Below are 26,899 nucleotides of genomic sequence, written 5' to 3' on the forward strand. Positions count from 1 at the left end.
GTTTGTTCCTCTTTAATCCGCCAGTGGATGGCTTAGTCGTTAAATAAAAATAAATTTAAATGATTTCTTTAGCAAAAGTAAATTTTCTTTTCCCTCTGGTATCCCACCATAGTGGATAATCAACTCTGTAACTATTCAGTTTTGTTTGGGAAGTAACTACTGACAAGATTCACTTCCAAGCATTTTATTTCTAATTCAGTACCAGGGTGGGCCCATGCATCTCCACAAAAGTACATAAATATTCGAAGTATTTGGGAGGGTACGTATATTATATTTTCCAACCAAGTTGACCAGCTTATTGGAGTACTTAATTAACATTTTGAATTTTTTAAGAACCTCAAGCGCAAAATGAAGTGTTTGGAGGCATAAAAATTTATTTTATCGGTGGGAATTTCTCTTGGCTTCAGAGTAGTGAAGAATTAGAAAAAGAAACACCAGCTAACACTAGTGCAACTACCTTGCAGGTTTTATTTACCAGTATTTTGTGTTGATCTTAGGGGATACTCCTTAAATGTGTTAGAACATGTGCTTTCTTGGGCTGGTGGCACTGGCCAAGCACGTTGCTTTGTGTTTTCTTTATTTCATTATTTGTTTAGGGAGAGTAAGTCTTAGATCAACTTCAGTTTTTAATCTTGAAGTCAAGAGACATCTCTAAGGCCAGAGAACTTGAATTTAAAATACATATAACTTTGCAGTTAAAAAAAAAAGGCAAAGAGTTTTTTGTGGTGTGGGCAGCTCGAGTGTATTATCAGCTTTTAACAGCAGTGAAAAAATGGGGAAGTGTCAAGATTGGGGTGCCTACCGTTGCCAGAGAAGTTAATCGTTAATATGTGACGATAAGCTGGGCAGCACTAAAAGTAAGGTATACAGCCTCTTGCTTTGGATCCCCTTTAAAATATCAAAGTACAAGCAAAAAACACAAAGAAAGGAAACTGCAGAAAGCACGTGGTAGAAAGAAACACCAAGACCTTGAGCCAGAAAGTTGTGTGTTCAAATCCTGCTGTGACTCCTTATTAATTGCGAGCATTTAACCCCCCAAGCTTGTTGCCACATTTGAAATTAGGCATAACGACTACAAGGCTTGCTTCAATGGAGTTGCAGTGAGAATTAAATGAGATGATACACAGAATGTCTGAGGCTTAGAAGTTTCTTTAGGCACTACTGAAAGGCCTTGCAAGTTTCTCTCTGTCTGGGGCTCTATCTAAATGTGGGTTCGGATCGCCATGCCCTGCTTGCCTTTCTCCAGGAATATATGAAGCTTAGGACAATATGTCCACTTTAATGAAAAGCGTAATTTCAGTCACATCCATGAAACAACAGGTAAACTATTTCCTTTCTCAAAGTCTCAAGGGAGAACCTAAATTAAAACCCAAGCGTCACAATTTGTAGGTGACGCGAGAATTTTATGAGATGGTAACTGCAGTTTGTTTTCAGAATATTCTTGTGGTAGATGGAATACAGAAAAGCAGATGTTGATAGTGAAACTAAACTGTAAATAAAGAATTATCCATTTTCACTTTATTTTTGAAAATATTACTTCATGTAAGAGTATTTTTATATATAAATGGTGATTCTGACCTAGGAGTAATGATGATTACCATCAAAGACGACTGGATTTTTCTATGAACCGATAAGGTTTTCCAGGGCCCAGGAAGTCCTATTCCACTGACAGTAACTACTCTTTTATTCAAGACTAGTTTATGAAACAAAACGAGGTCCACTCCCCAACAGGTTCACCTGTTAAAACTTTTCAAGCTAGTTAAAATTTTGCTTAACTTTTGAGATAAAATGATAAGGGACTTCCTATTTTCAGAGGGTCTTTCCTGAGGAAGCTCAAATTGCTTTATAGATTTTAAAAGTTGCCAGCATTGTGTGGCCCCTCCCTCCAAGAGCTCTCGGGGCTCCTGGTTGTCTGACGGGGCCTGTCTCCATGGCAGTTTGTGACTGAAGGGACAGACAGATGAACCGGGCCAAAAGGAATAGCTTGGATTGGAATTGATTACCCTGCAGATATTTACATTTGATAAGAATTTTCTACATCAAAACCTCACAGCGAAGGCCTCTAAAAACAGCTTTCTGCTTTGCTCACATTGAGTTGTTCATGTTGTACATTTACAGTGTTCCTTAGTGGTCTGGCCTAATTTACTCTTTCTCTGAACCTGAACCCAATTGTTAGCACGTCACAGCAGCTGGGAGTGTTATTCTTGGGACTAACTTCAAAACGAGTCTACTATTAACAATTTTTTTTTAAATGAACCTTATTGTCATTTGCATATGCCTCATCGTGTCCCCTTAGTTTTAGTTACTGAACAAAAATCGTTTGGGAAATTGTGTCTCCGCTCCTCCTTCTCCTGACATCTCTTAATTTGTGGTTCCCAGATGTTTGCAAATTCGACACAGTTCCGGTGGATTGAGGCCTCAAATCTTATATCATATACCTTTTTTAAAGGTAATTATCTTTTTATGAGACATCTAGTACATTTTTATCAATCATTACATCCTTGTTTGATTTATTTTGAAGAATTTTGCATGAAATAATGACTGAAGGAATGTTCTCTTCAAAATTTTAGAGGCAATTGCTACCCCCAACAAATAAAAAAGTCTGGATCAGAAGCTTATGAAAACTTTAAACATGTAGACTATTGGCTTGGTCTCTTAAAACTAGTTACTAGTCTTTTCAAAATTCCAAACTTCATGTAGTTTCTGATCAAGCCCAAATTGCTTTAATTAGCAAGGTAATTTAAACTTAAAATTATTTATTTTTTCTTTTAAGGTCATGTCCAATTTTTTTTGAGAATTCAGGGAAATTTAAAGGTCGTTCTTGAGTTACTCTGAACACTTTATTGGGTCTCTGGTTAGTTCATTTGGAACTGTGTAGAACTTTCTGATAAATGGTACAGATAATGATAGTCACTACCGATAACCACTTCTGTATTGGGAAGCCAGTACCATGCTTTGCCTCAGACAACCAGGGCTCCTTCCTTGGGTCCCTCACTTTAGAGGGCCCCTATGCTGACTCTTGTAAGACCTTGCGACTCCCCACGGGACAGGGAGGCCTCAGAGCCAAGGAAATGCCCAGAGCTTGTGCTCCTACTTATAAACCACACTTGGGTACCTGGGTCCCCAGAGTTTCCTGCCCAAATACCCCTGAGCCCATTACAGGGACTGAGTTTGTCGTCCTGAGAGTGGATGTGCTTGGATGGTGGACAGGGCTTGGACATGTAGACTGGGTTGTCCAAGGATGGAGCTTGGGTAGGAAGATAAGGGGGTGGAGCATAGGCTGGAGGTCCCCCCTGGGTTTCAGGATGAACAAAGGATTTGAAAGCCTGCAGAAAGGAAATAAGAGGTGAAAGCAGCTCAGGCTTTAAGGTCTCTCTCAGGATTGGCAAATGAAAATTCCATGGTTTTTCTCCCTATTTCCCACATTCCTCAGGAGTCTCCCTGCTCCATTGAAAGGACATTATTTAATAAATAAAATGCTGGTTAAGGAAAAGGAAAGCCACGTCTGTACACAGAGCCTTTCCAGCTGCTTGCTATTCAGAGCTTGAATAGTGGTGATTATAGCAAAGACCGGAATGGATGCGTCGTCCATAAAACCATGAAGATTCCACCTCAAATTTTCTTTCATTCTTTTTGCTGTTGTTGTTATTAATTGTTTTCTTTTTAGTGTCAAAAGTCTTGGTAAGTTAAAGCAGAAAACTAGTAGTTCTGCATCTGTCTAAACAAGGCTTGCTAAAACCACAGCTATCTCCTCAGCCCTTCCTGTTTTGGCATTCTCTATTTTTAAGAGGAACATTTTTTAGTACCTCCCCCTTCTTTTTCTTATATTTTATTACTTCTTTGTCTATTGTTTCTGAATGCTTTGCCTAGCAGTTTTAAAAACATATCTGCTGGTGTGCCCAACTTCAAGAATCCCATACTGGTAAGAATTTTGATTGGAGAAAGTTCTTATCATTTAGTTAAGAATGGAGTTATAGAGGGTAACCTTCTGACCTTGAACTGTCTAGAGAAAGTGCTTTCTAACACAACAGATAAGACTGGGAAAATACTAGCAAAACACAGAGCCCAGTTCTTTATTTTAGATAGCTAAATAAACAATGTTGGGGGTGGGGCGTTTTCTAGAATCTATTTTACTTTTCAATACCAATCTTACTAGTGTTGATATGTGCACTTTTATCAACGAGCATTCAGTTAACAGGATGAAACTGAACATGATTCATTTGATATTTTCAAAGGTAGAAACTAACTTTGTAGTTTTTTCTTTCCTCCTGAATACCACACTGCTGAGGTAAAGAATGTTGTAGCTTGTGGGTGAGCTCAATAGGGCCAATTAAAACCTGACTAGTCTTCCACCATGTTGAAATACCTGACCGAACTTGCTGTGTCCTTGGATAATGACGTTTTTTTCCTTCTTAGCAGACATCTAATTGAGGAGATTTCCTGTTTGGTATTCAAGGAAAGATGAAAATGAAAGTAGCACATCGTTGGTTCTGACCAAGGCATTTAAAATTTTCTGGTTGCTCACAAGGTGATATTAATTTTAAGCCCTGCTCTTTTTTGTTTAATGAGACATATACATTGTGAAAGAACACATCTATGTCCCGAAGCAGCCAAACTATGTATAGAATGCAGAGAGTGTAGTAACTATATTTTGGTCATTCGAAATGAGGTGCAGTGTTGTGGCATCTACTTGACATTGCAGCTTGTAAGTCGTGGCTGTTTTGGGGGTAGAGCTTAGTTTCTGTTATGATAAGCACTTGTTGATAGATCCTTCATAGCTTAAATGTTTAGGAGGAAAGTGCCAGAAATTTAGATGTTTAACCCAAGTGTTGGGGGCTGGGAGGAATCTCAGAAATTTTCCTTTAGTGTGTTTTGGAGCAGAGGAAAAGGCCTGCTTCCTGCAGCCAGTTTGGCCCCAAGTGGAAAAAGGGAGATGCCAAGCCTGCCTAATTTAGTCTTTCCAAATTTACCAGCTGTCAACCCACTGTCTCTGGGTCAGCATGATAATGGAGTAATGGAGAAAGGCAAAGCGTGTTTTGGGACTCTCCCACCTGTTGGAAACCTGAGGAGTGGAGAGGTAATCATTTACTTCTGACAGCAGATGGTGATACCTTTTCCTCTGACTAGAAAGGAAGCAAATATTAGCTTGAAGCAGATGAAATTGCCATTTTTTTCAGTCCGAAATAGTTGAATAATCCCTGATTCTAGCAAGTAGATGTCCCTCTGTGGATATGCTGTCATCCTTTTCTGGCACCTTATGAAACTATTGTTTGCCATCTCAGAGTTGGCCAGATTTGAAGTAGAAGGCGTGAGAGACAAAAAAGACCAAGGGGGGGGGCAATTATGAAAGGGAGACAAACAGAATGGAAGAAAGAGGAGTCGTAAAATGAAGAGAAAAGATGGAGAAGCAGCAGAGAAGCTGTAGCCAATTGTATTTTCTAAAAAAGTTTGCAAAGTTATTTCTGGCCTTAAATGCTCTTCCGCAACCTTGCCACCTTCCATCAAGAGATAGAATCTTTGTCTCCTCACCTTGAATTTAGGTGGGGCTTTTGACAAAACAAATGTGGCCATCACTTCCAAGGCCAGGCCATAAAGGGTGATACATCTCCTCTTGTATGAGATACGTGGCTGTCTCTTGAGATGCTCAGGCCCGCAACCTAGCTGAAATGCTGTGAGGAAGCCCAGGCCACATGGGGAGGTCACATGTTGGTGTTCCAGTTGACAGCTCCACTGAGGTCCCAGCCAACAGCCAGCATCAAACTACCAAAGACATGGGTGAGCCTTCAGTTGATTCTAGACCCCAGCCTTTGAGCCACTCCAGCTGATGCCGCGTGGAGCAGAGACAAGCTGTCCCCATCGAGCCCTGCCCAAATTTCAGACTTGTGTGCAAAATATTTTCATTCTTTTAAGCCACTAAGTGGTTTCTTACACAGGAATAGGTAATTGGAACAGAGACCTTTTCCCACCTTTCAGAAGATTGTAGAACTAAGTGAAAACAATTGAAAGTAGAATAGAATCTATGGAACAGGGTCTATTTTATCACATTTACCTGAGTAACAGCTTATAATAAACCTGGAACTTTTGTAACATTCATCTGATGGCTAGTGTAGAGAATAGAAGGATCAAAAGTGATGATTAGAGAGATGCTATAGTTAACATTTTGCAGTTCTGTTAAAGCTGGGCATTGTAGGCAGAATAATGGTCCCCAAAGATTTCTGTGTCCTAATCCTTGGAACCTGTGACCATATCACCTTGCATGGCAAGGAGTCATTAAGATTGCAGCTGGAATTAAGGTTGCTAATCACCTGACCTTCAGATAGAGAAATTATCCTGGATTATCGGGGGCGGAGGCCCAATGTAATCCCAAGGGTCTGTAAAGATAGAAGTAGGAGGCCGAAGTGTCAGAGTGATGCAGCATGGGAAAGACTCCATTTGCCCTTGCTGGCTTTGAAGAAGGAGGAAAAGGCCATGAGCCAAGAGATGTAGGCAGCCTCGAGAAGCTGGAAAAGGCAAGGAAACAGATTCTCCCCAGATCTTCCAGAAGGCACCCAGCCCTGCCAACACCTTGATTTTAGCCCAGTGAGACCTATTTTAGACTTCTGACTTCCCAAACCGTAAGATGATAACTTTGCATTGTTTTGAGCCAGCAAGTTTGTAGGAATTTGTTACAGAAGCCATAGGAAACTAAAACACTTGGCCTCTAGCATGTGGCCAGAAAACGAAAAGGTTATATACTCTTGGCACTTAATCCATTCATTGCCTTTGGGCTGGCTAAAATATAGAATTTTGAGCACAACAACTTGTTGAAAACAGTATTGAAAGATTCTTTTTGTCTTCTTTTGTGAAAGAGACTTTATTTTTCTTTTAAGCTCTAATCTTGGTGACAGTCGCCCTGCATAAATAGACACTACTTATGGTGCTGTCATTATATGACTAAAAGGGCTTGCTTCAAATATAGCAGCATTATTTATTATGTATTTTATGGTTAAGATGTTAGACCCACTCTCTCTTTATTTTTATCTTTTATTCTCACTTCCTTCCCTTCTGAAAATATTTTTTGATCTTTACGTGTAGCATTTATTTCTGCAGTCCCCATCTCGTTATTATTTTTGTTTTTTATTGAGATATAGTTACACTCAATAAAATGTACAGATCTTAAGTATACAGTTTGTTAAGTTTTTTTTTTCCCTAAAGATTGGCACCTGGGCTAACAACTGTTGCCAATCTTCCTTTTTTTTTTAAGGATTGGCACCTGGGCTAACAACCATTGCCAATCTTTTTTTTTTTCCTGATTTATCTCCCCAACCCCCCCCCCCCCCCCCCCCCCCCCCCCCGTACACAGTTGTATATCTTAGTTGCAGGTCCTTCTAGTTGTGGAATGTGGGATGCCACCTCAACGTGGCCTGACGAGCAGTGCCATGTCCAAGCCCAGGATCCGAACCCTGGGCCGCCACAGTGGAGTGCGCGAACTTAGCCACTTGGCCATGGAGCGGGCCCCACAGTTTGTTAAGTTTTGACAAGTGCATACACCCATGTAACTGACACCTCGATAAAGGTACAGAGCATTTGCGTCATCTAAGGAGTTTCCTCATGTTCCTTTCTAATAATCCTCCTCTCCTCCACAGCCCAGGAAGCCACTTTTCTGATTTTGATCGCTATCTATTAGTTTTGCCTGTTCTTGAACTTCGTGTAAATAGAATCATAGAATATGTACTCTTTGGGGGTCTGGCTTCTTTCAGTCAAAATAATATGTCTGAGATTCATCCAGGCTCTCACATAAATCAGTAGTTCATTCCTTTTTATTGCTGAGCAGTACCTCATTTTATAAAATTCCACAATTTATTTTTTCCTGTTGATAGACATTGTTTGTTTTCATTTTTTAATTTTTTTCTTTTAGCTTTTATGAATAAAAATAAATAACATTCTAGTCCAAGCCTTTTTTTCCAATAAACACATGTGAATGGAATTGCTAGTTCATAAGATAAGTTTATATTTAACTTTATAAGAAACTCCCAAGAGTTTTCCACAGTGGTTATACCATTTACCCTCTGACCTACAAGGTCAGAGAGATCCAGTTGTGCATCCCCTTTTTATTAGGGATGTCTTCACCACTGGTACCTAGTACTCTTAGTTCTCATTGAATGGTGATGAGTTAGTGCTGGGATGGAGCATAAAAGCTTTTCAATGGAAAGAAGCATATGAGCTATTGTCTTGGTGACCATGAGGGTCATAATAAGAGAGGTGGTTGTGGCGAGATGAGGTAAAAGAAAAGGTGGTACCCAGTAGTGAAAGAAAGCCAGGCTTTAGAGTCAAAGAATCTGGATTTAGCTCCAGTTCTGTCAGTTCGTTCTGTGTTTCCTGGGGGAATTAATTAACTTCTTGGAGTCTTAGTTTCCTCCTTTGCAAAATGGAGATAGTACCTCACAGGCTTCATAGTAATAGCAATGAGCTACCACTCAGTGCACACTTATTGTGTGTACTTCCTTGGAAGTCATTATTGCTATGACTGGTGCAGACGTCATGTGTTATCTCATAGGTTTCCTCACAAAGGTCCTATGAAGTTGCTATTGATATTATTCTCATTTTACAGATGAGTAAATTGTGTCAAAGACTGCTTGTTGTTTCCCAATATCTGTTCTCTCCTTATTCCCCCAATTTTAGCTGGGAACTTGGTTACCCCAAATAAAGGCTATATTCTCAACTTCCCTTGCAGCTAGGAGCAACCATGTGACAAAGTTTTAACCAAGGAGCTGAAGTCAGAAGTTTCACATATGACTTTCAGGAGGTGTCTTTAAAGGATGGGAGACTGCCTTTGTTTCTTTCTCCTTCTTGTTGAATGGAATGACATGGGATGGCTGGAGCTCCAGCAGCCATCTTGGATAATAAAGTGGCAGAAATGTGTTTAGAACAGCAGAACAACAGGAGAGAAGGAACCTGGGTTTCTGATTGCCATGGATGGCCTACCTCTGGAATTTGGTTTCAAAAGCCAGAAATAAATTGCTATCTTGTTTAGGCCCCTGCCATTTCTGTTGCTCATGGCTAAATATAATTCTAACTAATACTGAAATAAGGGCTTTAAAAAGTTGGTATGAGGACAACTGAGTCTTTGAGATATTACAAAGACTAAATTATAACTTGTAAAATCTTGAAGCAAGAGTTTGCTAGTTGTTAATTAACTATGAGGGCCAGGGAAAGGAGAAAAAGGAAACTCTTGAAGAGAGAGCTTCTTTTCTTTCACCACATTTTGTCTTTTAGGCTTTATAAAACAATGCAACCAAGTTCTAGATTATTCTGACTATTTAATTTGTGAATTTTCCAGGCCTCTTTTTCTTTCTTCTTGTTTTTTCTTTCTTCATTTACTTCATAGCTTATTAGGATATACACTGATGAGAATTCACACTAGAAGCTCTATATTCTTGTTAATAACTCTCATAAATACTTTTAAGGAGCATAAGCTCAACCTCAAAGCGATCATTCCTGAATTGGGGCTGACAGGGAGTGAGAAGGCAGCTAAAAGAACTGGAATGGTTCCCACCCCACCGCTCCCCAGTGTGATGTTGGAAGGCAGAATAAACAGGAAGTGGGGTGTGAGGGGAGGGGTAGCTGGGAGAGACACTCCAATACGGTCTGCACCTGCTCAACCCAAACTCAGAAGGAACAAAGTTCTAAAGCAAAAGGCCCGATCTCTCCCTTCCTCTCTCCCTTCCTTCTCTTTTTCCTTCCTTCTGTGTTAAGTGCAGTGGAATCTAATGCAAAAGCTCAGATGTGGTTCCAGGAATTTCCCATCTAGCAGGGAAGACCGAATGGAGACAAACAATCCGGCAACACCGTGAGAGAGATAATGAGATGGTGCAGGCATCTGGGGACAGGCAAGAGGAAGCTTGCACAGAAGTGATGCTTCATTCAGAAATATTTATTGGGCAACTACTATGTGTCAGACATTGGGCTATGTGCTGCTGCTGATAGTGTAATGTTCACAAATGCTTGCCCTCAAACAGTTGCAGTCCAGAGGAGGATACAGACAAGTGAACAGGCAATTACAATGCAGCCTAGTAAGTGCCATGATAGGTGGGTGCAGGGTGCTCAGAGGAGAGGCTCTAAGCCAGGCCTGGGGATTGAGGAACAGTCCTTTGGACGAAGTGACCTCTATGCTGAGGTCTGATGGGATGGCATGGATTAGCCAGGAAAATGGGTTCCGGATGAATTCTCTGGGGCTGTGTCTGACAGCCTTGGAGCAGGAATGGGTAGAGAGTGAGAGATGAGGAGGAGATATAAGCAGATGCAACACTATGAAGAGACTTTTTAAAACATGCTAAGGATCTGCCTCATGATATCATGCACTGAGAAGGACACATCGCTTCTGTGATTGTCCTGCCCAACATGTACAACCGAAATCTAACCATGAAGAAACATCAGGCAAATTCAAATTGGGGGGAATTCTACAAAATGGCTGGTCTATACTCTTCCCAAGTGTCGGGGTCATAAAAGGCAAAGACTGAGGAACTGTTTCAGAATTAAAAACACTAAAGAGACAGGAAAACTGAATGCCACATGTGATCCTGGATTAGCTCCTGGACCACTAATATCAAGAACATCTATATCTACATCTATATCTCTTGCTATATATGGCATAATTTGTTCAACTGGAAAAATCTAAATAAAGTCTGTGTATTAGATAATTGTATTGTAGCGATGTTAATTTTCTGATTATGATAAATTGTGTTACAGTTATATAAGTTATCGTTCTCATTCCTAGGAAAATATACACTGAAGTATTTAAGGGTAAAGGGGGAGTGTGTTTTCAACGTATTCTCAAATGAGTGAGTAAAAAATAGGAGAGAGAGAGAGTAGTAAAATGGGTATCTGTGTGAGGGGTATATGGAAAGTCTTTGTAGCATTCTTGCAACTTTTCTGCAAGTCAGAAATTATTTCAAAACAAAAAGTTTAAAAAAAAACACCCTTAGTACTTTGGGCTTTGTCCAAGGACAAGAAGAAATGGTGGCCATTGGAGGACTCTGTGCTTTTGAATGATGCCTCAAGCTGCAGTGCAGTGAATGATTCCATCTTGAGTGGACCCATCGCCAGTTCAGAGGCTCTTGTAGTGATGCAGGTGAGTGATGATGGTGGCCTCGAATAAACGGCTGGCAGTGGAGGAGAGAAATGGACAGATAAATGAGATATCTAGGAAGTAGGAATCAGAGGACGTGATGGGATGTTATGGAGGTTATGGAGATGGAGGAGGCAGAGGTGACCTTTGGGATTCTTTCTGGAGTGATTGAATAGATCTGTGTTGAATGTGAGACAAGCCCCAGGGGCAGAGCAGGTTTTAGGGGGAAGGATGATTTTAGTCTTAGACCTTACCACCAAGCCAGCTCTAGCTACAGCATTCCTCGTCTAAGTTGATGGCAACTCCATCCTTCCAGTTGCTCAGGCCCAAATCTTTGGGGATACTCTTGGCTTTTCTCTTTCTCTCATATCCCACATCCGATTTGTCAGGAAATCTTATCGGCTCTGTCTTCATGAAATACCAAATATCTGAGCACTTCTCACCACCTCCACTGATATTGTGCTGGTTCAAGCCGCCGTGATATCCCATCTGGATTATTTCATATCTTCTTAACAGGTCTCCTGCATCTACACTTTCTCTCCACAGTAGCCAGATGGCTGTTGTTGAAACAGAGGTCATACCATATCACTCCTCTGATCCAAACTTTGCAATGACTATTTTTTTTTAAAGATTGGCCCTGAGCTAACATCTGTTGCCAATCTGTTGCCAATCTTTTTTTTCCCTTCTTCTCCCCCAAGTCCCCCAATACATAGTTGTATATTCTGGTTGTAGGTCCTTCTAGTTGTGCTATGCAGGATGCCACCTCACCATGGCTTGATGAGCAGTGCTAGGTCCACACCCAGGTTCTGAAATGGTGAAACCCTGGGCCATGGAAGTGAAGTGCGTGAACTTAACCACTTGGCGACAGGGCCGGCCCCCTGCAATGACTCTTAATATCTCTCAGTGTAAAAGCCAGTGTCCTTCCAAAGGCCTTTAAAATTCTGCATGGAATGGCTTCTAGTACTGCTTTGATCTCATCTCACACTCTTCCCCGTGTTCACTCTGTTGCAGCCACATCAGCCACTTCAATTCTACTTAAACGTGTAAGACCCACTCCAGCCTTAGCGCCCTTGTTCTTGCTGTCCTCTCTTCTGGAATGCTCTTTCCCTAAATATCAATATAACAGAAAACTCTGAAATGACAAGGATTTAAACAAGATAGAATCATTTCTCTCTCTTGCATAGAGGAAATGTGAAGGTAAGATGTCCAGGAATGCTATTGTGACCCCAGGTTGTGCCATCAGGCCCCAAGTTCAGACATTTTTGCTTCCATAGCCTCAGCATCCCTCCTTAAGGATACTTCGTTGCACAAGGTGGATGCTGGAACCCTGGATATCGTGTTTGTATCTCACGCTGCCACCAGGAGGGTAGGAAAAAGGAACTTTCAGCTGAATCAGTTCCGTTATAAGCAACAATCCCAGCCCTTCCAGAAATAATTCTGTGTATAGTTCTTTGGTTATGTCTTACTCTCTTCATCAGAACAGATTAAACCATGGGACGAGAAACAAAGGAAATTGAAGAAAACCGGAAAACAAGACATAAAATGGTAGTGGTAGGCCCCCACATCTCAATAATCACTCTAAAGGTAAATGGATTGAACTCCCCAATCAAAAGACACAGAGTGGCAGGATGGATCAAAGAACAAGACCCAACAATATGCTGCCTCCAGGAAACACACCTCAGCCCCAAAGACAAACACAGACTCAGAGTGAAGGGATGGAGAACAATACTCCAAGCTAATAATGAACAAAAGAAAGCAGGTGTCGCTATACTAATATCAGACAAGGTAGACTTCAAAGCAAAAAAGATAAAGAAAGACAAAGAGGGACAGTATATAATGATAAAAGGGACTCTCCACCAAGAAGACATAACACTTATAAATATATACGCACCCAACACAGGAGCACCAAAATTTGTAAAGCAACTCTTAATAGAACTAAAAGAAGACATCAACAACAATACAATAATAGTAGGGGACCTCAACACACCATTAACACCAATGGACAGAACATCCAGACAGAAAATCAACAAGGAAATAATAGAATTAAATGAAAAATTAGACCAGATGGACTTAATAGATATATATATAACACTTCATCCAAAAACAGCAGGTTACACATTCTTCTCAAGTGCACATGGAACATTCTCAAGGATTGATCATATTTTGGGAAACAAGGCAAACATCAATAAATACAAGAGAGTTGAAATAATATCAAGCATCTTTTCTGATCATAATGCTATGAAACTAGAAATCAACTACAAGAAAAAAGCAGAGAAAGGTGCAAAAATGTGGAGACTAAACAACACGCTTCTGAACAAACAATGGATCATTGAAGAAATTAAAGAAGAAATCAAATATTATCTGGAGACAAATGAAAATGAGAACACGATATACCAAATCATTTGGGATGCAGCAAAAGCAGTCCTAAGAGGGAAATTCATCACAATACAGGCTCACCTCACTAAACAAGAAAAAGCTCACATAAGCAACCTCAAACGACACGTAACAGAACTAGAAAAAGAAGAACAAACAAAGCCCAGAGTCAGTAGAAGGAGGGAAATAATAAAAATAAGAGCAGAAATAAACGATATTGAAACAAAAAAGACAATAGAAAGGATCAATGAAACAAAGAGTTGGTTCTTCGAAAAAATTAACAAAATCGACAAACCATTAGCCAGACTCACCAAGAAAAGAAGAGAGAAATCGCAAATAAATAAAATTAGGAATGAGAGAGGAGAAATCACAACAGATACCAATGAAATACAAGGGATCATAAGAGAATACTATGAAAAACTATATGCCAACAAATTGAACAATCTGGAAGAAATGGACAAATTCCTAGACTCCTACAATCTCCCCAAACTGAATCAGGAAGAAATGGAGAATCTGAATAGGCCAATCACAAGTAAGGAAATAGAAACGGTAATAAAAAACCTCCCCAAAAATAAGAGTCCAGGACCAGACGGCTTCTCTGGAGAATTCTACCAAACATTCAAAGAAGACTTAATACCTATCCTTCTCAAACTGTTCCAGAAAATTGAGAAAGATGGAGTACTCCCTAACACATTCTATGAAGCCAACATCACTCTGATCCCCAAACCTGACAAGGACAACACAAAGAAGGAGAATTACGTCTTACTCACAACTTACAATTTGAAAGCCTTTGGAAGGACTTTGGCTTTTACATTGAAAGACCATATTTAGTTGCTAGGAGGGCTGGAAAATGCAGTTATTTATTTCAGGTGGCAACATGCCCAGCTGAAAATTAGAGTTGTTACTAAGGAGAAAGGGGAGAATGGATATTGGCGTAGGTAGCTAGCAGGCTTTGCCACAGATATCTTGTTTCTAATGTTGATGACTTCACCATTACCTTATCCTCTGCCAGCACAGCCACAGGGCCTGGTGCCATGTTGCCCATCTTCATTGTGCCAGGTGGGTGGTGAGGAGCCTGGGTTTTGAGCCACACTGGTAAGGTAGAAGGAAGGAAGGACAGGCTAGGAGAGAAGGTATGGAAGCCCTAGACATGTAGGAAAGGGGAGGAAAAATACATGCAAGAATCGGAGCTCTGGTCTTCAGTGAATCTAAGACTAAACTGAGGTTTGAGTCTTACTATTGATGTTTATCCTTGTTTCTCTTTCCTCTGTAATCATTCACACTCAAGGTGGTCTGTATGTGAGTTGGCATGAGATGTAGGTGTTCTGCTGGGCCTGGGTGTGAAATGTGTCTCTGTTCAGAGTTTCTCATATTTCTTAACGCTTTTTCATTCTCATCTTAGCATAGCACATTGGTAATGCTTTTTAGCCGCATGTGATATTATCCAGTACAACTTGTATGAAAAGACCCAAGTGTGACAAAGAGATAGAAAGGACTTAAAATTACCTTAATGTGTTTTCTGAGGTATAAACTTCTTAGTGAAAGGAATGTGTATATAAATTTATGTCTTTTAATAAACTAGCAGAATCAAGGGATTGCAAGAGTTAAATAAATTTATACAGCACAAGATCATGTCCTAGAATTTGACATGTTCACGAATATCTTTTAAAAATAAGGTAGGCAAAATATACATATTATAATATATGCCATAGAAAAAAGTCTTTAGGGATATTCAATATTCTCCAACTACTGGTTATCTCCGCATGAGTGACGGGAGGAATTTTATTTTTTATTATCTCTTTTTAAAATGATTGGTTTGTGTAATTTTTTTAGTGTACACAAAACCCCATCCTCAAACCTAAGGGGAGGACAAACAACCAAGGAGCGATGCATATTATTCAACTAGGAGGTGGCTAACATGCAAGTGCTCGCATGTGACACGAGTGATGCAGCCTGTGGCACTGCAGTGGTGACACGTGTTGGGCGATTGGGGGGCCCTACTTACGCCAACTCCTGAGTTACCAAGGAGCTCTGTTCGAACTTCATACAAACAAAAGTTCCTTTGGAGGAGGTGCGATGTGGTCCGGTAGTCTCCCATTCTGCTGTGTCAAATACTGAAAAGCCAGATAGAAAGAGAGTAATATGATGTATGGAAAAGTTGCCGAAATGGTAATCCTGACTATATGAAAAGGAAACACCCAAGAGACGACCGTATTTATCCCTGAGGAACAGAAGTGATGTGCTCTGCTAGAAGCTGGCTCTGACAACAGTTGTACCCCTCTCAGCTTCTCATGATGGTTCCAGATTAAGGTGGCATATATTCCCTTCATGGTTAGCTCCATTTGCACAGACTTCCTTCCCAAAGCAATTTCTTTCCATTTAAATAACCCAGGCTGCCTTTAAAAAGTCTCCCTTGAGAATTAACTTGCATATGATACTCAACCACTTAGTAAACATTAACGTGTCATATGAATGCTTAATCTTACAACAGGGGGACGTAAATCTACCTGAAGATAAAGATGTAAAAGGAAATGCTCAATTTTCATAAGATTGTAACTAAAAAAATTAATGAAGACGTTTTAGTGTTATAATTCCTGTAAGGTGAGTAGTAACTCTACGTAAGAAAAGAATTTTAAAAATGCTTCTAATCTAATGTTTCTCCCCCAGAATTACTTTGAAGTAAGTTAAAACACTGATGAAAAAGTTGCTTATATAAATGTATGTAGTCTATTCTTATATGGGTATTGAAAACCAGACAATGGAATTCATAAAAGCTTAGAGCTGAAATGAACCTCAGATATCATCCAGTATATTTTCCACTAACTAGTCTGTGACAGAAGCAAGACTAGAATTCAGGTCTGTCAACTTCTAGATCTTTGTTCCTTTCATTACAATGAGCTCTTTATTGTTCCTATTTAAATTATTTAATTTTTTGAGAAAGTTAATAATTTCACCAAATGCTCTTTTTAAATTTTATCTTTGGATAAGAATTTCTAAAAGTTGGGGGATATCACTTACTAGCTTCTATGGGAAAGGATCCCTTCATAATGTGTGTTATAATTTTTGAGTCTAAGGAATAGCTTTCTCTACCTCAAACATGGGTTAGGAATGCTTATTAGCAAAATGTCTTTACTTTTAACCTCGAAAAGATTTCATTTTTATTTTATGAATTCCGTAAACTTTTTCTTCCTTGATGGTCACGTTGAGCCCCCATTTAAATCAAAGATTAAATTCCCAAACTCACTGTAGGAAAATAAACGTTCCGAGTTTTGGTAGTAGTACAACTTTAAGGAAAATCTAAAGTCCTTTCTTTGTCGTTGTCTCATTCAGATCATAATAAATATTTCATTCCCAATCTAATGGATTTGGCTTGGAGGAACCTTACATAGCCATATTGTGATGTTAGAGTTTGGTTTGTTTTAAAAATTTATAGCAGTTCCAAGCAGAAGTTAGATCTGTTCTCACAACTGCCAATACCGCAGGCCATTTTCTATAAACATCTTCTCAAAAAAAATCAAACACACATTACCCGAAGAACCAGAGACACAGCTGTTTCTGGTTCTGATCTTAAGAGACATCAACTTTTGCTTGGTAAAGTGCAAGTGAGAAGGGAATTGATGAAGTCTGATCACCTATTCCAAAGAATTCTGCCTGAGGATGGAAAAAATGGAAGAGGAGGTCTCTGACATCACTTTCTTATTTAATTCAAAACTTATTTCCTAGCTGAGATGAGAAAGGAGAAGTAGTGAGAGAGTCCATATAGTCCAAAATAAAATAAAGGACCATTTATTTTGTCTTTCTCGTTTTAAAAATATAAGCCCTTTGAGTTAAATGTATACTTACCATATGACCTAGCAATTCCATTCGTAGGTATTCATCCTAGAGAACTAAAAACATATGTCCGCACGAAGACTTCTACACAATTTTCCTTTTACTCCTAAAATCCCCAAACTGGAACCAACCCAAATGCCCATTAATAAAGTATAGTATAGCCATACAATGAAATACTATTCAATAAAAAGGAACAAACTACTGATACATAAAACAAGATGGATGAATCTCAACATTATGTGGAGTCAAAGAAGCCAGAGACAAAAGGAGAAGTAAAAGATTATTCCATGTATATGTAGTTCGAGAACAAGTAAAACTACTCTATGGTAGAAAAACATCAGAATGGTGGTTTCCAGGGACAGGTAGTGGGGGATTGACCGCAGAGAAGCACAAGAGACGTTTGGGGTGCTGCTATGTCTTGAGTGGGCGCCATGGTCACATGAGTGTAGATCAGGGCTTCTCAACTTTGTTGCTACTGACGTTTTGGACTGGATAATTCTTTTCTGAGGAGAGCTGTCTTGTATATTTTAGGCCGTTTAGCAGCATCCCTGGCCCTCACCCACTAGATGCCAGTAACACCTCCCCTTATCTCAGATGTGACAACCATAAATATCTCCAGACATTGTCAAATGTCTCCTGGGTGACCAAGTCACCCTTGGTTGAGAACCTCTGGTGTGGTTCATCAATCCTCATCAAACTGTACATTTAAAATGGCTGTGCTCATTTTATTATCTATAAATTATATCTCAATTAAGTAAATAAAAATAAGCCCTTTGGGGAAAAAAAGAGCAACTTTACAGTGGAGAAACCTGACAGACACTACCTCAGCCAGAGGATCAAGGTCAACATCAACAATGATGAGTCATGTTGTTGGTATGTACCCTTGATATGGTGTGGGGAGAATTGCCCTTGACCTCTGTGGTCTTCCTTCCCAAAACACAGAACCTCAGTCTAATCGTGAGAGAAACATCAGAGAAATTCCAACAGAGGGGCAATCTAGCTGACCAGTACTCCTCAAAACTGTTAAAAACAAGAAAAGTCTGAGAACTGTCATAGCCAAGAGGAGCCTAAGGAAACAAGACAACTAATGTAGTGTGAGAGCCTGCAACAGGAAAAGGACAGTAGGTAAAAACTAAGGAAATCTGAATAAAGTATGGACTTCAGCTCATAATAGCATATCAATATTGGTTCATTAATTGTGACAAATGTACCACACTAATGTAAGATGTTAATAATAGGGGAAATTGCGTGTGGGCTATATGGAAACTCTCTGTACTACCTATGCAATTTTTCTATAAACCTAAAACTTTTCTAAAATAAAACATTTATTACAAAATAAGCCCTTATAGTATTAACACTGAGCTTATAGAGCATTCAGAAATCTACAGACTTATGTTTTTGTTGTTTATTTTGTTGTTTTGTTTGCTTCTAATACTGCTACCCACAAACATGCCAAAGGCATTTTATTAAGTCATTGCCATTTAGCCTTAGACTTTTGATCTCATAAATGACCTTAAAATCTGCTCAGGACATGTTGAGGCCAAATACGATTTAATTAAATTTGGTAAAAATACTTTGAGTACTTACTATATGCCACACATAGGACTAAGTATTGGGGACGTGAAGATGGATGAGATCTAGTTCCCTGCTCTCCAGGAGCTCAGAGTCTTGAAGGAGGGCACCATCTGGTGTAATGGTGGAGTTATTTATTACAGGAACATCAAAGTGGAAAACATTATTTTGTAATGGGAGAGCCTTCTTCTCTCCCACAAAACAGATTGTAGTGATTCTGGCCTAGGGAGAGCCCAAGCTTGGATTAAGGTGGCAAAGGGCTATTTTGAAGAAGAGAGAAATACAAGTCAATGGGAGGTAGGAATATTTCTACAACATGCTCCCATTATCCTCGCTACTCTTTCAGTGTTGGCCTGTGGGAGCAGTTGGGAGAGTTTTGTGAGCCATGATACTTGAACAATTGTATTCTACCAGGCAAGCTTTTCTGCCTGATTGTGGACTGACCTCCAAGTCTGCCTATGGCTGTGCTTATGCCCAAGTCTCCACATCTGGACAGATCTGTGGAAGGTTCAGGCCAGATGTTGGTCAAGTCACTAAAGCTTCTTGCATCTCTTTTTCTTATCTGCAAAGAACAGAAAACTTCAAACCTTATGGGATGGTTGGGGTAGGGTAAACAAAAATTCTTTATAAATAGTTAGGTGCTTTGCAGATGTTGGTAGTTTTTACCAGCCAGATCTATCTTGACCTGGGACCTACAGGAACACTTTTATCCTGGGCTCTTCTGCAGTTTTAGAAAATTACCTAGCACCAGAGAAATGGTGTAGCGTGGTGATTAAGAACTCGGACTTTGGAATCAGGCAGACCCTGGGTTTAAATCTCAGCTTGGCTATTTACCAGCTGTGTGAATAGAAGCTGTGCTTCCACTGAAGATTCCTGTGAGAATTAGATGAAATAATGTACGTTAAATGTCAAGTATAGCGCCTGGTGGGCAGTGATCACTTGATAATGAAAGTTATTTTATCCCGTTTCTTCATCTGGGTTCCACTACAATGCAATCTCCATGAAGGCAGGAATTTTTGTTTATTTCATTCACTGATGTATTCCAAGTACCTGGAAGACTGGCTAGCATATGGAAGGTGCTTATACAATACTTGTTGAATGAATGAATGAATCTGTGGGCTTCACTCCAGGCTCTATCTGCCACAGAGAGTATGGAAGACACTCTGATGGGGATAGAAAACTCTGTGGCTCAAGGATATCTGTGCAAATTTCTAGTATCGCAGTAGTTTCATTGCCTCAGGCAGGCAGATAATCCATTCAGGCCCCCCAGATGTGGTGGACTGAAGAAGGTCATAAGTTTTCGACACTCCTCCCATAGAAAGATGGGGTCCATGTCCTTCCCCTTGAATCTAGGCAGGCTCTGTGACTGCTTTGACCTATAGAATATAGCAGAAATGAGGCTGTGCCAGTTTTCAGGCCCAGACCTTAAGAGGTAGCCTCCGTTTTGCGTGTCTTAGAAGTTAGCCACAATGTAAGAACATGAAAATCCCTGAGGGGCTGGCCGATGGCGCAGCAGTTAAGTGCGCACCTTCCCCTTAGGCAGCCCAGGGTTCACAGGTTCAGATCCTGGGTGCGGACATGGCACCACTTGGCAAGCCATGCTGTGGCAGGCGTCCCACATATAAAGCAGAGGAAGATGGGCGTGGATGTTAGCTCAGGGCCAGGCTTCCTCAGCAAAAAGAAGAGGATTGGCAGTAGTTAGCTCAGGGCTAATCTTCCTCAAAAAAAAAAAAAAAAGAAAGAAAATTCCTGACTACCCTGAGACCACTATGCTATTAGAAGCTGAAGCTATATGGAAAGTCATTGAAGAACGATGTGCCATGTGGAGAGAATAGGTAACTGGAACACCAGCCATGCAGAAAGTTTTCAGCTATGGAGAAAGCAACTATAAACTGTGTGGGAACCATGAGACTTGGAATCAGCAAGGTCATTTACTAATTTTCATCTTCCCCTCCCCTTTGTTCCTGGAAATGAAACTGATGACCTGCCTGCTTTGAGCAGAGAAGAGAAAGGGGCAATTTCCTTCATCAATGAACTCAACAAATCCCTTGATGGGGTGACATTATGAAACAGGTGGGCCCACAAGTTTACCATAATATCCCTAATGGCCACTGTGGTAGCCAGCCACCAAGGTATCCCAATGATCCTCATCTCTTGGTATTCACATCCTTGTGTAGCCTTTTCCCAAATGAAAAGAGCCGACCTGAGTAAATAATAAGATAGTGTGGGAATGATGGAGTGTGATTTCTGACTCTCTTTTTTTTTTTTTAAGATTGGCGCCTGAGCTAATGTCTTTTGCCAGTATTCTTCTTTTTTCTTCTTCTTCTTCTTCTCCCCAAAGCCCCCTAGTACATAGTTGTATATTCTAGTTGTAGGTCCTTCTGGTTGTGCTATGTGGGAACACTACCTCAGCATGGCCTGATGAGTGGTGACATGTCCGTGCCCAGGATCTGAACTGGTGAAACCCTGGGCCACCGAAGCAGAGAGCACCAACTTAACCACTCGGCCACAGGGCCGGCCCTGTGGAGTGTGATTTCTGATGCTAGGTCATAAATGATGTTGCAGCTTCCATCTTGCTTCTCTTGGATCACTTGCTCCGAGGGGAGTGAGCTGCCATGTTGTGAGGACACTCAAGCAGTCCAACAGAGAAGTCCACGTGGTGAGGAACTGAGGCTTCCTACAACAACCAGCATTAACATGCCAGCTGTATAAGTGAGCCATCTTGGCACTGGATCCTCCAGCCTCATTCAATCCTTCAGATGAATGCAGCCCTGGCTGCTGATATCTTGACTGCAGCTTCATAAAAGACCATGACCCAGAATAACCTAGGCAAGCTGCTTCCAGATTTCTGACCCACAGGAACTGTAAGATAATAAATGTTAATTTAAAGTTTTGGGGTAATGTGGTAGCAATAAATAGTGTAGCCGCTATCCCCATCTGTACTATACTCATTTTTGTTTCTTTGCTAGTTTGTTGCTATGTTCACTGAGATGTAGCTTGTATTTGGAACTCAGAGCTTCAACAAAAAATTGTTTTCTAGCTCTATGGTGTCTCAGGAAACTGAATTTTGCTTTATTGATATTCTGTACTTCTTTTAATGGTAGGTATATCCCACTTTGTCACGTGCCTTACAAAAGCCAGGCTCTTAGAGGTGGGACATTCATAAGCCAGCCCAAAGTTGCCTAATGGACCTATGTTTTCTGAACCGTATTACTAATATTCTTATTTCAGCCTTATGCAACTCTAATTTGTAAAACAATATTTGCATGGGGAAATCCATGCTGAGGTCCAATTAGGCCATATCTTCGGGGTGTGTCTCTCCCAAGCAAATGCACGCACAGACCTATAAAAAAAAGGGATGACGGAGGAGTAAGTAAATTAGAGACTCTTATTCTTAGTAACCAGCAGTAGAAACTCCTAATATTGTGACTTGGGCCCTGCTTTCCTTGGCTCCTTCCCAAAGTGGCTAGGAAATTCTCACCTGGATTTTCTTAGAAGTGCCTTTTCTAGATGAGTGGTTCTCCAAAGCTTCAGAATTAATTCATCAGAGCAGGGGCAGTTGTCTACCCCATAGGGAGGAGGCTTTTTGTGTGGACTCCCCATCTGTCCATCTGGCTGTGCTTTCAAAAGCTGATGACTGCCTTGGTATAAAGCAATCAGGGAATGGCGGAGAGGAGTCCTAAAAAGTTCTGCTTCATGCTTATAGAGAGACAAGAAAGAATAGACTTTGATAAGGCAGGAGATAATCTCATCAAGTCTAAGGACATTTTGTCAACTGGGGCCAGAACCCAAGACTGGGTTTCTGAGCTAGGAGTGTGTTGCTATCATTCCAGAAGAATTTTAAGAAGCAATTAACAATGATCTCCCCTGAATGTTACATTTCTTCTTCTATAAGTAGGACACTGGATCATATGACCTTGAAAATATTTTGGTCCAACTCTAAGATTCCATAAGGGTCCACCTGGTATAGTTTCCTCTGTAGATAACATACTACTTTCCCATCTGTATGAGACCTGGGAGCTTTAATAGCTGCTGTCTTTATTTTTGCTGCCTTGTGCGGATGTTGTTATGGTAATACAAGTTGATTCTGTTTTTCTACAACTTCTTTCCCTTTGTATTACTTCATATAGCAGGGTTACTCCCAGCTTGAATATCTTATGAATATTTATGGAAAAAGTAGTTAATTACATTGGCATCAAAATAAGTCCAATAAAGCTGAACAGGAATGGCAATAGAGGTTAAAAGTAACTAATACATGGACTAGGAACAGGATGGGAAGGGAGATAATTTATAGCCAACCAGCAGCTGGAAGGGTAGTGAATTGATAAGGCCACAGTCACAGACCTTTAATTGATGGCTCTACATCTGTATAGAAACCCCGTGTAAATAAGAACAAATACTTTGGGTCCCAGAGCTCAATGTGACTCTGCGATTGAGTCACAGGAAAAGACATGGCAAAAAAAAAAAATCAATTTAAACCTCATAGTTTATGTTGCTCAGTCTCCTACTAGTTGAGAATGTTTTCTCTGCCATGGCTTAATGAATACCTTATTTTTATGACTCAAGTGGAGAAGCTCCTACAACAATGCAATAACAAGAGGACTACAAACCTCTACCTAACAATTATCCTTTGCTGGCGTGTACCGGTCAAGTCTCTCAAGCAAGCAAGGAAACAGCAACGATAAAAATGAACTATGTGCATTTGCGTGGACTTTGCTTCTGCCATGTGTCCACATTTCTTTAGCTCTAAGGCTCTATTCAGTGTGCAGGTGCCAAAGGCCCTGTATTTTCAGGTGTCTCCCATTTGGCATGTCTGCAGTGGTTCAGACTGAGGATTATGATCTTCTTAATTTGGCCCCATTGGAAGGTCACCAAGTGGATCTCTGACATGTGATGATTAGAGAGGGTTGAGCATCTTCAAAAGCACCAGAAGGTGTGTGACACCTGCTAATTTGTAGGCATGGAGAGGAGGCATCTGGTTGCCTCTCATAACCCTTGCAGCAAAGCAGGGTCATATAGAAAATCCACCTCGATCCATCCACATGATGCTGACTCATAGATGAAGATACAGAAATGAAAACAAAGAAATATACATTGCTTTGGGACCCCAGCAAAGCAAGGATGGTGGTGCTCCTATAACCAGACTCCAGGGCAAGTGAAGAGTCTTCACTCTTCTGTAAGTCCATATTTATCTGTGGGATATGAGTGCCTCTCACGACTTTGTTTTTTCTTAACAACATTTCTGTTTTTCTCTTTATAAAAGTAATTTATTAATCATAGTAGAAAAGTAAGAAATACACCTAAATTATAAAGTAGAAAATAACAGTTCCCTATAGAACATCTTTTAAGGATTCAATGAGATAATATCTGCAAAGCCCTGGCATAGTTTCTGCAGATAATAAATGTGAAATATATGTTAGCTAGTACTGTATCATTGTGCAGTTGTTGGAAATGGAGACTATTCCCAGTATCTTTGCTCTTTATAATGTTGCCATGTTTGCCTATATTCAAAATTATGTCCTTGGGAGAAATTCCTAGCAGTGCGATAAAGAGCATAAACATTTTAAAGGCTTGATTCAAACGCCTTTCTAGACCAGTTGCACCCACACTAACCCTGTATAACACTGGTCATCCAGCTCCGCCCTTGAGGGCACTATGGATCATCTTTTGTAACTGTGTTAATGTAATAGCCAAATAATAATAGTATCTCATTTAAGTATGAATTTTATTGGTTACCTAGTGACATTGAATATTTTTTCATACATTTGTCTTCTTTTGTGAATTGTCTACCCATCAATCAACACATATTATCATGGGCCACATTTGTGTCAGACACTGCTAGATATATCATGGTTAATAATTAGCCTCCTTTGGCTAATCCGAAGTCTGTTTTGCCACTTCCTTATTTTGACCACATTCTTCAGAGTTGAGGATGCTATGTTTATATATTCTGGATAGGTATACTGCTGTGGTATGAATTTGAATTTTATACACATACATGAAACAGAGATGGGTGGGTGGACTCACTATAAAAAGTATACAGATGTATAGAGATGAATTAATAACATTTGGGTGGTCAGAAGAAGCTAAAGAATGTATAAACCAAACTAAACAATTTTAGCATAGGTAAAGCTGGTGCACTTGATTCAAATTAGGGCGGTGCCCTTTGAATCCTCAGGTTGAAAAGTCTGTTCTACATTTGGCAACTCAAGTGGAGGCATCCTGTGTAGCCATTCACCCATCGGCACACCCATGATCCAGTTACATCCTGGATTAAAAGATCAACTTTGGTTTGACAACTGTACAGTGGCAGTTTTCTATCTGTGCAGGTAAATTAGAACAGTCCAATGACAGGTACAGGTGAAAAAGTCTCTCCTTACTTCCAATGGTGGGTATAGGAGTCCCCATCTTAGAATACTTTCAGGGAGTTGTCATTCACAGGGGTGTTTACTTCCTCTTCTGGCATACTGGCTCCTTCCAATTTAGCAGGGTATTATTTATTGCCCTCTGCAAAGATGTCACACAAGAGAGGGGAAAGGCTAGCTCATGGTCATTCTGCCAACTCACATTTTCATTGCAACTCACAGCATTCAAAGCATTTTCACATATATATTCACAATGATTCTGGGAGGCGTCGAAAGCTGGCTCCCTAAGTATTACCAACGCATGATAAGACAAAACTGAGCTTCTTGCTTTGGCACTGTCTTAGAGGGATGTAGGTAAGGTCAGAGTTTATTAAGAATTGGAAGTTTGGTTTAAGGCAAGTCTTTCAACGCAGGCGAATTTGATTAGGATTGGATAAGAATTACCATATGTTCAGGACTGATGAAAACAGCAAGATGAGAATTTTGAGATGAGGGATTCAAAGAATATAGGGTGCAAATTGTCTATTGATGCTTTCCGTTGAAGAGTTGAGGGTTCGATTGGCAAAGTCCTATAGTAAACAATTAAACTATTTTCTTGGGCAGGACAGTCCTGGAAAAGTAGAGTCATACTAATGAAGGCAGTGGAATAGCAAAGTCATGTTAGTGTAGCTATTAAGATGTGGTTTGGGTTCTCAGCGTCCAGGCTGAGTGTGGAGTAGACGTTTTGGTTCTCAAAGGAAATGTAGTCATATATCTATTTTATAGATGAGGAAACTGAGGCTCAGGAAGATTAAGTGGCTTTCCAAGCTCACACATCTAATTAGTTCTGGAGAGAGAACCAGCCCTTAGCTTTTTCCCACGTTGTCCACTAAGCGCTTTCCCTCTTATGCTGGTCGTCTTGCCTTTTGTCTCAAGTCTTTCTGAGCATTGATGAGTTGCTAGAGCAAAAGGAAGTTTCAGATTGATTCTAAGGTTTAAACCATACAGTCTTACTTGAACAAATGATAAAATGCTTTGCTGAGAATGGGTTTGTCCAATGAGTCTAAGCCCTCCACTCTATGTTTCAAAGATAATTCATGGGTGAAGAATAGGGAACTGTGTCCTTACTAGAAATTTCATGTGACTATTAACCATTAATACAGCACTGGCTGTTGTATCAATAGTATGCAGGAGACAGAAATCCTTTCCTCTTTTTGGTCTGTTTTTTCAGAGGAGTGTGTTCAAGTGGGAGCCAAGGAGGAAGGGAGAGAAAAAGGGAAAAGTTGAGAGAGTGGGTCCTATTCGCTCTCTGTCTCTCTGATTTGTGCCATGTACCTTTGGATTTTCTTTGGTTCATTTTCACTTCCATGGCTCCTCTGTCCTCCTAATCCCCACTCCGCCTCACCCCTACCTGCTGTGTGGTTCAGCTGCTTCTGTGGTTGTATCCCAAGAAGGTAAAATGTCCCCAAAGCAAAATGGCTATAAAGAGAAATATGGTGCTGAGGAACTGTGAAAAAGTTCATTACTAGGGATCCAGGTGTTGGTGGGGTAAATGGGATACAGATTATCATTTTATAAGTCCTCTGGAATGTAAGCTTCGGGTGTGCACAGGTGTAATCACTTCAATATTGTATCGTCCGTGCTAAGAACATACAATAGGGGCTCAGAAACA

At 40.2% G+C, this 26,899-nt stretch overlaps 1 long non-coding RNA gene across 2 annotated transcripts in view; it reads left to right on the forward strand.

Moving 5' to 3' along the window:
- Positions 1–3,846: 3,846 nt before the first annotated feature.
- The window catches only part of LOC138921741 (uncharacterized), a 59,637-nt gene continuing 36,584 nt past the window's right edge, over positions 3,847–26,899 (forward strand). The window contains exon 1 of one of the 2 annotated variants that reach the window (XR_011434590.1): positions 3,847–3,922. This is a non-coding gene — a long non-coding RNA (uncharacterized lncRNA). The remainder of the gene's footprint in view (positions 3,923–26,899) is intronic. The other variant, XR_011434591.1, reaches the window with a different exon arrangement.

The sequence above is a fragment of the Equus caballus genome, chromosome X (genome assembly GCF_041296265.1).
Source record: "Equus caballus isolate H_3958 breed thoroughbred chromosome X, TB-T2T, whole genome shotgun sequence".
NCBI lineage: Eukaryota > Metazoa > Chordata > Mammalia > Perissodactyla > Equidae > Equus > Equus caballus.